This window comes from Crocuta crocuta, unplaced genomic scaffold (genome assembly GCF_008692635.1).
Source record: "Crocuta crocuta isolate KB4526 unplaced genomic scaffold, BGI_CrCroc_1.0 scaffold343, whole genome shotgun sequence".
Lineage (NCBI taxonomy): Eukaryota > Metazoa > Chordata > Mammalia > Carnivora > Hyaenidae > Crocuta > Crocuta crocuta.
In genome coordinates this window covers 4580038-4594481 of record NW_027532679.1, presented here as the reverse complement: position 1 = coordinate 4594481, position 14444 = coordinate 4580038, and the positions used below count along the sequence as shown (strand labels likewise).

The 14444-nt window shown below is 45.6% G+C and overlaps 1 pseudogene; it reads right to left on the bottom strand.

Annotated features, from left to right (window-relative positions):
* The window catches only part of LOC144245406 (small ribosomal subunit protein eS27 pseudogene), a 28222-nt pseudogene extending 19883 nt beyond the window's left edge, over positions 1–8339 (bottom strand).
* Between the last annotated feature and the right edge of the window lie 6105 nt (positions 8340–14444).

The window sequence follows — 14444 nt, the reverse complement described above, 5'->3', positions numbered from 1 at the left end:
ATTGTGAACTTAATAAAACTTCAACATCCAACTACCAAACTTCAGTAAACCCAAGGGGCAGGGAATCCATCCAATGTCACCACAAAGAGGCTATCAGTAGACAGACGTACCAGAAACCTTCCAGGACAGCCCACCCAGGTTTAGGAAATCAGTTCTCCAGGGCACCTGGGTGGCTCAGTCAGGTAAGCAACCAATCATTGGCTCAGGCCATGATCTCACAGTTCATGAGTTCGAGTCCCACACCGGGCTCTGTGCTGACAGCTCAGAGCCTGGAGCCTGCTTTGGATTCTGTGTCTCCCTCTCTCTCTACCTCTCCCTTGCTCCCACTCTGTCTCTCTCCCTCTCAAAAATAAATAAACATTAAAAAACTTTAAGAAAAAAATCAGTTCCCCAGCAGCATTGTAGGTCTGAGCATTTACTTCATTCTTTAAACACGGAGATATCAGTCTGCATCTGAACTACAGCATTCAAGGTGACTCTGTATCTGAAGTACAGCTGTCAACGATTTCATAATGCTTCTAGAAGAGTCAGGTCTGTGTTTTGCTATATTGCAATATGTATTACTCTATCATAAATTATTTTTCTTTTCTTTTTTATGTATATTTACAGAGGCATTAGAACATCTTTTAAAATTATGTATCTAAATGGATACTATGTTTGAACTTTGAGTCACAATAACAAACGGGATGAGAGATATTTGTTTTGAAGGATGTTCCGAATCTGGTGAGGTGGAGAGTGTGGCTGTATCAGAACTTCAGTTACTGGTGCTCTCTGGGTCTCAGATTCCACATCCCTACCACAGATATAATATCAACACCTATCTCACAGATGAGCTGTGAGGATTAAATACTAGGAATAGGCTTCATGAATACAGTTATTGTGATGAGGATTACAGTTACTATTATTATAACTAATTACATAAAATTTCTCTTCACAGCTTTATCTAATTGAAATGGGGCCTTTGTGACCTGGCCCCACCCACATTATACTTTCCCAACCCTGTGGTCCAACCGAACTTAACAACTTCCCAACCCCTGAGTGATCTGAGCAGTTATAAGGCCTGGCCGTGTGCATGCTGTTCTCTCTGCCTATAAGGCTCTTACTGTGCCCCCAACCCTTCCCACTTTCCTCTCAAGACTCAGTTCAACTAACGCCTCTTCCAGGAAGCCTTCTTCCACCAATAGATCTTATGTCACTCTCTCCTTCATGTTCCAAACACTGTTTCCTGCACCTCTCATAGCTATATGATAATCAGTAGTTGATTTATCCATTTCCCATGTTAGACTGTGAATCCCTTGAGAGCACAGAGGGGTTTTTGTGTCTTTAAATCCGGCACATGAGCTGCTATGCAGTAAATGTTTGTTGATTGACTGAATAAATGAGTGAGTGAAGGAACGAATGGTACCCCTTTCCTAGAAGCTCTTTCTAGGCCTGATAACTAGTAATTAGCAGAACCAGGCCTGAAGTGTGGGTCTTTATAAACGTCCAATTCAGGAGGACTTCCTGTAGTAACCCAGCTCACCACAGTGGTTTGGCCTGGTCAGCAGAGCAGAACAAATATTTTCCCTCCTGGAAAGTTTTACTTCCAGTTCCAGGATTCCCAGCTGTGTTGGACAGAATGCTACCTTCAAACCAATGAGGAAGAGGGGCGCCTGGGTGGCTTAGTCGGTTGGGCGTCCGACTTTCGCTTAGATCATGATCTCACGGTTCGTGGGTTCGAGCCCCGCATCGGGCTCTGTGCTGACTGCCAGCTCAGAGCCTGGAGCCTGTTTCAGTCTGTGACTCCCTCTCTCTCTGACCCTCCCCTGCTCACGCTGTCTCTCTCTCTCTCCTAGAAATAAATTAAAAAAATATATTTAAAAAAAAAACCAATGAGGAAGAGCACTGATAGAAAAAAAGAAGTAGGATACAGGGGAAACATCCTGGGCTTTCATCAGCTGTTTAGATTTTCTTCTGAGGGTTTTCCCTGGTGAGAATCCTGGCTGCTCCACTGCAGCCTCATATTCTAGGCAATTCTATCTTTCCAGGTGGTACCTAATGGGACCCACTTGAGATTCTAACTTGACAACCACCATAAATTACCAGGCTCAACCAGGACTTGGGGAAACACAAAAGTTTCTGATTTTCACATGCCTGTGACTGTTAGGTGATGGGTCAGTGGCAACCAGGCCCTTAGTGACTTCCAGGGTCCCAATTTGGTGACCACTGTCAGAGTGGACTTGGCTACTGGCTTCCCCAGGTCAAAAGGCTCTTTTTATTTTATTTATTTTTATTATTTTTTAACATTTTATTTATTTTTGAGAGAGAGAGACAGAGACAGAGTACTAGCAGAGAAGGGGCAGAGAGAGGGAGACACAGAATCTGAAGCAGGCTTCAGGCCCTGAGCTGTCAGCACAGAGCCCAATGCGAGGCTCAAACTTATGAACCACGAGGTCATGACCTGAGCTGAATGAAATCAGACATGGGGCGCCTGGGTGGCTCAGTTGGTTAAGCATCCAACTTCAGCTCAGGTCATGATCTCACAGTTCGTGGGTTCGAGCCCCGTGTTGGGCTCTGTGCTGACAGCTCAGAGCCTGGAGCTTGTCTTCAGATTCTGTGTCTCCCTCTCTCTCTGACCCTCCCCTGCTCATGCTGTCTTTATCTCTCTCTCAAAAATAAATAAAACCATTAAAAATTTTTTTTGAATGAAGTCAGATGCTCAACCAACTGAGCCACCCAGGCACCCCCAGAGGCTCCTTTTAAATAATCATATTCTACTGTTTCTGGTACCTGTTTTCTATTCCTTCCTTGCTTCCTGGGGAAGTAGAAAAGGTACAGAACTGTGAAGACCTAGTTCTAGACTTGGTTCTGCCATTGCACCTATCTGCAGCCTTGAGGAAGTCACAAATCACTTGGGGCTCTAGTTATCTAATTTGTGAAAAGACTGGATTCAAATTTGTCTCTAAGATTGCTTCTAGCTCTAAGTACTCTACAAACTTGCTACATAAAGTATGGTCCACAGACTAGCAGTAGCAGCAGCACCTGGGAGACGGTAAAAATGCAGAGTCTTGCTCAGGCCTCACCCGGAGCTACTGAATTAGAATCTTCATTTTATGAAGCTCCTTATACCTTCAAAGTTCAGAATGCACTGCTCTAGGAAACCACATGTTTGACCACTAGACTGAGTTTCTCCTCCTTCTAGAAAAGTACTTTTGAATTCGGACAAGAACTGCATCTACCTAAAAGATTAATGTCACTCAGATAGAGAGGATAAATGGCTTTTTGAATAGGGCTTGTTCAGCTCATACTGCCTAAGTAAGTTCTAATCAGGTTCTTTCTTTCCTTTCCTGGCTTTCTACCTTCTTTCCTTCCTCTTTTCTTCCCTTCTGTCTTTCCCTTCTCTTCCTTCTCCCCTCCCTCCCTCCCTCCCTTCCTTCCTTCCTTCCTTCTTTCCTTGTTTTCTTTCTCACTGGGAAAATTGGAGAAGAAAACAAAAGTCCTACTATCTTCCAACAAAAGAGTTATCTTATCCCTGTTTCCCCAGGGCCCCTGGTCCCCTCTGGGATAACCCCTGTACGTGTGCTCTGACACATGCCCAAGATCACGGCCCCCTGGAGTCATCCAGCTGAGGAGGTAGAAGAGAGGCCCTGGAAGTTGGGGAATGAGAAGCAGGGGAGGGGCTGAGAGGGCTCTGCAGGGAGCCAGGCCCCACTGAGTGAGCTTTTAAAATCAAACATTCCGAGGGCTTTTCTCTACTCTTGCCAAAACTTCCCTTCTGGGAATGAAGCCACAGGGACCCTCTGTGGTACCCATGCTTAGGCAGCAACAGGGCAGATTCGGAGACCAAAGCTGCCCGTTGCTGCATGCTGCTGGTATGCCCAGTGCCCGATAGAAGATTAATGTCCCCTTGCCTGGTCAGAAGCTGAAAACTAACACGTGAGTGTTCCCAGTCCTCTCCTTATCTGTGAAGAAAGATTCTTGCCCTGCCTGATTAGTTTTGTTCCTCTCCACACTCCTTCAGGGTGTCTACTGCCATTGCCAGATGGGTTCTTCGTATGTGCACAGGGCTGGAAAAGGGGAAAAGAGGTACAAGATTTAGGAATCATAAAAGAAGATGGTATTTTATGTGAGTTTTCAAAAAAGATCACGAGGACAGCTGAAGGATGTGAGGGCTGTTGATGGGAGAGAAAAAGCAGACATTGTGTCTTTATAAACCAGTGGTTCTCAAAGTATGATCCCAAGACCCATAGTATCAGCCTCATTTAGGAACTTGCTAGAAATACAAATTCTCAGTCCCCATCTCAGAGCTATGGAATCAGACAGGCTGGGAATGGGACCCAGCAATCTCTTTTAAAATGTTTTCCAGGTGATTCTGTTGCCTGCTAAAGTTTGAGAATTATCGTTATAAACATTGTATTATTTCCATTGTAAATGAGAATTAGAGGGGAAAAAAACCCTTGAGTTCATTTGAAACTATTGCACTCTTTCTTTGGCCACACACTTTGGCTCTAAGATTGGAAGATGTGGATCACCGACATGGTAGATTACACTTGTCTTGCTCGTATTCATTGCAAGAAAGAGTTTTCTGATGCCATGCATCTTCATTCTGCTCTTATGAAGAATCATTGCCCAAGATTTCTAACTTGTCCCTGCATGGGTCATAAGCAGCAGGATGTATATAAAGTTGAAGGACTGCTCTTTTGTCCTTGGGATTTTATGCTCAAGAACTGCATCTACAAAACGCTGTTTTCATTCAGTAATGGACGGCACACTTAACGTCTGCCCCCACTGCAATTTTACCTAAAACTTTAACCAGAACTGACCAGAAGTTGGGATACTGGAGAGAAACCATATATTCTCATAATCCAAGTTTTTCTAGGTGCCACCAGCCTGTAAGTACAGGGGTAAGTACAGGGATCCAGATATTTCACTGTTCCCATCCACTTTGTTCAAGAGGATCATCTTCCCAAGCCTCTCTTTAGTATCTCATGTGATGTTATAAATCAGGCTGGCATTACCAAGTGTCATCTCTACTCAAGGATCCCTTCTGCTGGGTATCACTCTAACCAGTAAGTTCAGACTTATATGGAACTCAGACATGTAAACAGGCTACTATACTACAAGGGGATTTCTTCAAACCTTAAAAACGTAAATAAATAAAAGCAAGACATGCAAACGACTGAAAAAAAACACAAATATAGTAAAAGTGTATGAAACAAAAATGAAAATTGCTTTCTCTCACTTTTAACTACTTTATTCCCAAAATTTTTTGTGTGAATCTTTCCAGAAACGTTATGCACATGCTAGCATATATATTCTTTCTTTTAGTCACACATGGGACTATTTTGTGCGTACTGTTCTGCACTTTGATTTTCTCCATTAATAGCTTGGAAATTGTTTAACACATACTTTTTAATGGTTGCATAATATTCCATCATGTGGATGTGCCATAATTGCAATAACCAATCCTATTTATGGCTCTTTCCTTGTTTTTACCTTCTAGAAACAATATTGCAATGTACGCTCCTGTAGTTATATTTGTGAATATATATATATATATATGTGGATTAAACTATCACCCATGGGTCAAAAGGTATATGCACTTCCAATTACTGCCAAAATACCCAACTAAGATATTACATCAGTAATATGCTCATTGACTATGAATGAGTGTCCCTGTTTCCTCATTTACTCAACATGGAATATTATCAAACTTTCAGATTTTTGCCAATCAGATAGGAGAAAAATGGCATCTCATTGTTGTCCAGACTTGCACGGTTTTAATTAGAAGAAAGTTAAACATCTTTTCATGCATCTATTGGTTATTGCATCTGTTTTTGTTTTTGTTTTTGTGAACTGTCTTTCATATCCTTTGCCCATTTCTCGGTTGGTTTGTTCATATTTATTCTTATTGGTTTGTATGAGCTCTTTGTAAAGTAAGGAAATTACCTTTTTGTCTGTTCTGTGTGTTGCAGATATCATTTACCATTTTATCATTTGTCTCTTGAATCCATGGAACTGGCTTCCATAAAGACGTTTTAATTTTTATGTGGTTGAATTCATTAGGTTTTTTTGCTTTGTGGAGACCAGCGTGATGCGGGAAGAATCAGCAGTGAGATCATCCACTTCAGAGAGCATTTCTTTACCCAGCTGCTCCTTTGTGAAGCCAGAGCAGGAGGTGACAGAGGCTGAGAGAGGGTGGATGGAAGGTGTGTGAGCATGTGTCTTCCGGCTGAGCGCTGGGAGTGGTGCTGGGTCAGTCACCCCCATAGACCCAGGACAACACTTTTTTCATACCTCACCCTTGTGGCGAAACACAGCCCATCAGCCTGATCTTTACACTCAGAAAGGGTTCTCTTTCTGGGACCTCATGGCCCTTTCTACAATGATGAGGTCACTACGACCATCAAGCAAATTTCCTAACTCTGAGCCTCCAGGAGATTAAGCTGGAATTTTTTTGTTCCTTTCCTCCCAGGGGGCCTCTGTGCTCCTAAGTATATGGGTGCAAATAGCTCAGCCATCTCACTCAGGGGAAACCAAGGCCCCTTCATACTAAAGGGACAGTTAGTAATGAGTCCCTGATTTGACCTGTTACAAAATTAATGAACCAACTGATCACCTCTTAAGCCTTTCAGAGGAATACTGGTGGGAGAGAATCTCATTCCTTGGCACTTCAAGGAATATAACAAGGGAGGTGAAGAACACTCAGGCTCTGTGGGTACCCATGGGCTGGGTGGAAGGGAGGTGGGGGGGACAAGGAGACACTCACCTTGCCCAGCAGTCTGCCTCAGAGTCAGTGCCCACTTCCTAATCCATCCCATCTAGCAACGTCATTTTGATTTTAGTTTTTTTTTAAGCAGGAATATCACATCTTTATTTTTTTTTTTAATGTTTAGTTATTTATTTTGGGGAGGGGGTGGTCAGAGAGAAAGGGAGAGAGAATCCCAAGTAGGCTCTGCAGTGCCAGCACAGAACCCAATATACGCCTCAAACCCATAAGCTGTGAGATCATGACCTGAGCCAAAATCAAGAATCAGACACATAACCGACTAGGCCACCCCAGCACCCCTGATTTTATTTTTTAAACCATGCCCACGGCAGTAGCTGTTGGGGGAAATATCGGGAATCACCTGTCAGAATGAAGATGGGGAGTTGGGAACTCTGTCTACTTCACTATTTCGAGAGAATGGAGGAGAAGCAGCAGAGTTGCCTAAAGGGAGAAGCTTATGGAATTCCTACCCCACCGTAATCCTTACGTGATGACCGCCAGGAACGAGTATGAACTCTGCTTCACACCTCACTTAGAAGGAATATCACATTACTTCAAGTCTAATTAAGCCTAGCTCTTAAGCCCTCAGTCACCAGGTTGATAGGAAATTCAATCTGAGTCATGATTTTGAGAGCCCTTCCACTCCCTGAAATCATACCAGATTCCAGGAACTTATTAGAGGTTGGGTAACAGAAGGGTCTTGAGCCACCTCACCCCAGTGGCCCTATTGATGACGAGCAGTAGTGTCATTCTGCTCACACCTCCGGGCACTGGGTCTTTCCTGAAAGCCACGATCTGACTGTTCTCTGAGATTCCACAACCTTTTCAGGGTGCTGGGTGTCACCAGCTACAGGCCTTGCCAAAACCCCGACACCGACCCAGCTGTGGTGCTTTTAAAACTTTTAAAACACATCTGCAAGTCCCTTCACGTTCCTGCCATCAAAAGGGAGAATTTATTTCCTCTCCCTTTGAATATGGACTAGCTTTGGTGTTACAGGCTCAACTGTTTCTCTCCCTCCACCCCTGCCCCATAAAATTCATGCATCAAAGCCCCAATCTCCCAGTATGTCAGAAGGTGACTGTTTGGAGATAATGCCTTTAAAGAGGTAAATAAGTCAAAATGAGGCCATTTGGGTAGGTCCTTCTGAGAAAAGATTAGGACCCAAACACACACACCAAGGGAAGACCAAGGGAAGACACAGGGTGACGCCAGGCATCCACAATCCAAGGACAGGGGCCTCGGAAGAAGTCAATCCTGGTAGAACCTTGATCTTGGGCTTCCAGCCTCCAGAACTGTGAGAAATAAATTTCTGTTGCTTAAGCCTCCCAGTCTGTGGTACTTCGCTGTGGCAGCACTAGCAGATTAATACATGGAATGACTCACTTCTAATGAGTAGAATGTAGTCCAAGGAGGCTGCAGGACTTCTCAGGCTGGGTTAGAAAAGCTAACAGAGCTCCTGCCCGGCTGTCTCTCCCAGGATGCTTGGCCTCAGAACCCAGCCACCTTGCGGCGAGGAGGAAACCCAGTGTAGGTGTTCCGGCCGGCAGCCCAGCGAAGGCCCACTGACAGCCAGCATTCATTGTCAGGCATGCGAGCAAACAGACTTGAGAGGACTCCAGCCCCAACCTTCCAGACACCCCAGCTGACTCGAGAGAGAGAGAGAGAGAGAGAGAGAGAGAGAGACGCACTGTTCCCACAGAACCTTGGCCAAACTGCCAATTCATGAGCAAAATAAATGTTGTTGCCGTTCTAAGCCACCAAGTTTTGGGACGTTCCTTTCAGAAGCAATAGATAAAAGGAACACCGGCCTTGAAGAGTCAACAACTTCTTCTGGCTCTCTCTAGTCTTAGGAATATTTCCTTCCTCCTCCTCCCATTGCAAAATCTCCTTTAACTTGACTTTAGCTATACAGTTGGCTTCTCTTTCTAGGGGGTACGGGTGGGAGGAGAGGTTTATGCCAACCAGTTTTTTTTTCTTATTACTTCACACCAATACTCAGAGTAATCTGAGTGCTCTCTGTATATCACTTTCTTATTTCCTGTGGACGTGAGATCTATAGAAGGAAGCAGGTCCCTGCATCTGTGTGCAGTCAATATGTGCAGGGCTCCCTTTGACTGCCTCTGCTCTGGCTTCAGGCCAACCTTGGGTTTACATCCAGCTCTCCGCCACACCCCTCAGAACAAACCCATTTCCCCATAAATTGGAGATTAATGCAGGCATCATTGTAAGTAGAACTGGAGGGTGGAGAGGGGATTATATCACCTGCTACACGGAAACACTGTTGGTCTCCTGTAGACATCACCACTTTCTCTTTCTGGTTTTCCCAGAACCTTCTCTTCTACCCTGGTGCCTTGTCACCAGGGCGCTTGGCTCCACCGCTCCGACAGCGAAATTCTACCTCTCTTTAGCTAGCGTGCTACACCCAGCCAAATACAAGACCTTGGGCAGCCAAATAGCAACAGTGGTGTTCCTGAAGCATGCCCCTAAGGTTTTCAGCTCTTTCCAACACACTTCCAGTCTCATTTTCATGTTGTTACTCATGTTACTTATTTCTGTTTCTTTCCCTGGGAGCTCAAGGAAATTGGCAAGAGCAGCACTGTTTTCTCTCCTCTTTGTTGCTTTGAAGAATGTGACCATGGCAGCCCTCCTCCAAAGTCCCTCATGCCAAAGTCAACACTAGGGTGCAGAACTTAGAGCCAGTCACCGGAGCGTGGCGGATCAGGCCTGCTATAGCAACAGCCTCACCTGCGAAAGGCACACAGCCCCCAAGTAGCAGGGAGCCATGGCAGATGCGAGGAAATGCTCCTACTACGTACCTCTTCACTTTATTTGCCACATAAAAGATGTTAGAGTCCAGTTCTTACCCCAGAGATGGACAGACTGCAGCAATCGTGCCAGGAGGGGGCGCCAAAGATAGTGGTTGGGGAAAGCCAAGCCATCCCAAAGATGCAGCTATAAGTAGCAATTATAACCGGAGTGCACAGCTCCCATTTGTTCAGCATTTACTATGTGGCAGGAATCTGCCGAACTCTTCGCACACTATCTCACTTGATACTCAGAATAGTCTTATGAGGCAGATACCATTATTACTCCCAATTCACAGATGCAAAACAGAAGCTCAGAAGATGCTAAGTAGCTTAGCCAAGACTACAGAGCCAATGAGGACAGGCGATCAATGAGCAAGTGAGAGCAGGTCACTTCTCTCCTCATCAGTATCAAAGGAATGTCAAATAAATCTTGTCCAAGAGGACAGGGACTGTCATGGTGCCCATAAAAAGAAGCGCCATTCCCAAGCACTCACCTCATGCTAACCCTTTGAGGTGAGGTCTTTTCTTTGTTACTCACATCAACCTCAGGAAGTAGATGTGCTCATCTTACTGATGAGGATTTTAAACAAGGAAGTTGCACAACCTGATTTATATGTTGAAAGACCCTCTCCAGGTCTTTGCCCAAATCCCTGAAGTCACTTCCTGCTGTGTGGAGAATGGATGCTCTGCTTGGAGGCAGGGTGGAAACAGGGAAAGCAGTTACAGCGTGTGCAATCATATAGGAGACAGGAGAGGTACATACAGGAGACAGGAGAAGTACATATAGGAGACAGGAGAGGTAGCAGGCAGATGACAGGGACCTTGCTGAGGGATGCATGGTGGAGCCACGGCACTCCCCATGACTCTATTTTCTCAGGCTTTAAGTGAGAATCATCACTGTTGTAAAGATTGGCCAGGGCTCCCTGTGCTCAAGGCAAATGCCTGGCACAAAGCCAATGCTGAATCCGCGGGGCGGGGGAGGTTGGTAATGGTGCAGGAGTGGCAGCCATATCAGGAGAGGTGAGGAAAGATAAGAACACACAGTAGCTGGAAGGGAAAAGGAGTGCCCAGAGGAAAGGGAGATGACAGTCACCAATGGGACCATTTTGTGGAGGCTGATCCTGATGACCGTGTGGTAAATAGAGAGAATGACAATACCAGCCACCAACTGAGTGTGTGCCAGGGTCCAGGCACCTTGCCTTGTACATTGAATTCATTCTCTTTGAATCCTCATAAGAACTCAGTTAAGTAGATGCTGCTAATACCCTCCATTTATATTTGAGGAAGCAGGTTCAGAGAGCAGAAGTCAGGAGGCGACAGGGCCAGGAGCCCAACCGCCTCTGTTTGCGCAGGTAGTGAGCTCTCTGTACCACCTCTACTCCCCACCCCCCAAACCATATGGGTGATGCCTCATCCTGTGAGCCCCCCACCCCTTGCCCAGAAGGAGGCTGGGGGATGGAAGGCTGGGCAATGCACTCTGTTCTTCTGTCTTCAGGGTGTGTAGGTCATGGCCCTGCGGCAAGCAGACAAGCCCAGGGCCAGGCAGGGTGAGATCTGAAGTCCGGCTATCTGCTTCATTTCATCAGGCTGCCAGCGGCCGAGCACAGGAAATTAAAAGCAACTCGCAGATCCCAGAGCGTGGCACCAAGTGATCTCAGATGGAATCTGTCCCCCTTCCCCCCAACTTCTCCCTTCTGCAAGAAGGTGGCTCTTAGCAGTCAGTAGCTGAACTTTGCAGACAGCCAGAGTGTCCTAACTGCCGGCACCCCAGAGGCAAATAAGGAGGCCTTGGTCTCAGAGGGTTCAGAGTCTGGGGTAGCAGGTCCTTACAGTGACGGTGGTAGCGTGTGGGTGTGTGCATCTGCGCATGTGCACACGTGAGCACGCACATGTGCATTCTAGAAGGAGACACAGAAAAGAATGGTGGCTTTCATGGGGGCAAACTGGGCTCACAGGTAAAAAGAAGCTGATTTTTCTCTTTATAACTTTTGCATAGTTGAACTTTGTACCACATGCTTATGTTAACTATTTTGATAGACAATACATGCTTTAAGGATGAAATAAAATAAAGATATGTAGATGAGAGACGCCTAACCCATGGGGAAGGGGATAGTTAGAGAAGGTTTCTTTCAGGTGATACTCTTGAGTCTTAAAGAACCACATGAATTAACAGGTAACAAAGAAAGGGGAAGGCATTTCATGCAGAGGACATAGCTCAAGGAAAGGCTTAGAGGTGAGGGGGTGCCAGGGACTTACTGTAGGGGAAAAGACCGAGCACTGGAAGATAAGGGACTGGATTTTCAGCCTCTCTCCCTCCTCCATTTGCCCACCACATGCTGGAGCACTGCTCAGGTCTAACCATAGGCCCGTTGTGAAATTAATTTCAAGAGATAGTGGAGGGTGAGTCTTACCCATTCCACCATTATGTGCCAGCAGTAACATCTCAGAGCTGAGATGCCCTGTGAGTGTGGACATCTGCTATTTCTGCTTGCCTAGCATCCTTCCTCTGAACCGTGGCTAAAGCACCCCCTTTCTTTCCTTTGAAAACTCCCCCCTTACTCTCTCATGCGGTTCTGAAAAGATGGTCAATGATGACATCCATGTTACGCCAGCCAAGAGAGGAGGTGGGTGGTGGCACAGCTGACCCAGACTTGTCCACGGGACTCCCTCTCTGTGGGACTGGATCTTGGCGGGAACCTCGTTAGCATTCCCGAAGCCTGGGTTGATTCTCTCCTTTGTGGATGCCCTGAAGTGGCATGTTGCTGCTCATTGAGAGCTGATTGTTGGATCTTCCCTTCAGTTCTGTGAACTAACCAGAAGCCACCCTATAAAGTCCTTTAGTTGCTTTTTAGCCTGTTACTTACAAACAAAGAACCTCAGTAAATGTCCCGGCTCTTTGAGGGTCAAATAAAAATTATTTTGAGACCTCATCCTACATGCAGTGTGCAATCCTTATTCCTGTACACCCTTCTGAAGGACTTCCTTAATCACCTGCTAAAATTATTACTAAAATTATTTTAGTTTATGGATAATCTCTCCATCCAGTGCGGGCCGTCAGTGCCAATACACATGAGGAATTCAGCATCTTTTCCTCAATCTTTCTCTTCTTCCCTAAGACCCACATACAAGGGGTGTGTGTGTGTGTGTGTGTGTGTGTGTGTGTCTGTGTGTGTGTGTGTGTTTGAGAGAGAGAGAGTGAGAGACAGACAATTGTCTCCTGCCAATTTTGCCCTCAGGGTCTCAAGAGAGTTCTCCTCCAAAAGAGAATTCTGGGGCCAGGTGTTAGAATAGTTGTGCCCTACCACAATGATTTCTGCAGACAGAAGATCAGAACCAGGCCAAAGAAACTGCTGCGGCCCCTTCCAGTTCTAGAACAATCATTCTGGACTCAGGAAAGTTCACAGTCCTTTCTACTTGAGCTCATGTTGACTTGGATGGGACAATCACCTGTGCAAGAATGCAGAGCTCTCTCAAGGCCGCATTCATTTCTTCCCAGGGGCCAAGAGCCCTCTAAGGGAAAGATGCTGTGGGAATCAGAGCCACAGGTGGGTGGAGGATGTGACCAGTGACTAGGGACCAGCAGTGATTCTGGTCAGCATGGGTGTATGGGTGGTACCCAGCTTCTTCTGCTGAATCTTTGCCATGTTACTTTGTGTGCCTCAGCCCAGTCACGGGACACTTGGGGTCCTGAAAACATGAGACCCACGTGGTATTTACTCTTCATGGTGTTCACTCATGATCTCACTGGTGCTTGAGCCATGCTTGTAGGAGAAGCACATTCACTCCGCAGAACTCATACTTCTCACTAACCATTCATTCAGTAAACATGGTTTAATTCTCCCTCTGTGCTGAGCAATGGGGACTGAAGCAAAATAAAACCCAGCTCCTATCCACGAGAGTCTAAAAACCTAGCGGGGGATGTAGGTCGTTATTTAAAAGTGAGATAAGTTCTGGGTCATGAGTCTACTTCAAATAGCTATTGAGCATCTTCAGCGTACCAAACTTTGTCAAGGGAAATAAGACAGATCTCTGTAAGAAAGGAAAAAAGAAAATAAAGAAAGAAAGCAACCTGTGAGCTTGATTATGTGTTGGGTTCCTGGAGGCAGGGAGAATGAGCAGGAGAAAATGTCACCAGTGCCTAGCACATAGAGTTACTCCGTAGATACTTATTGAATAGACACTGCCTAAAATATAATTATAGAACATGGCACAGGCTCTACCAGAGGCAAAAATCAGGGGACATCTTCAAAAATTGGATGGCATCTGAACTTTGCCCGAGCAGGGATGTGTGCTGAGTGCAGCACAAGGGTGGTGAAGGTGGTAGGGAAAAGGTGGGCGACGGAGATGGAAAAAAGAAGTCTGGGGCTACGATGCCAAAGGCTGTCTGTGACACAGTAACAGTTGAGAGGAGATCAGCCCTGACTTCCAGGCTGGGCTGTGAGCAACTGCTGCCTCTGTGTCTGTGTTTTCACAGCACAAAGTGGAAGGCGCCACTCACCCACTTGCTAACAGAATAGACAGGAACGCGGAATTTAGAATTAACCAGACCCAGGTTCAAATCCCAGCTCTACCACCTTTTTAATACAGAGATGTTGAGCAAGTAACTTAACTTCTCTGAGCCTCAGTAGTTTCATCTCCAAAACAGGAACCATAATGTCCACCCCTGAAGAGTATTATAAGGATTACACAAGGCCATGTACCATAAAATCCTTAATGGAGTGCTTGGCTCATAGCATTTTTGAAATGGTTGCTTTGTGGCTGTCATTCCAGTAATAATTACTACTACTGTCATTCCTTTTGAAATAATGCTGCTTCTCATCCATCTGTCTATACTGCCTACAAGGAAACTTATCTTTGAACTCCACCTCTTCTGTATGGGTTATTGCAA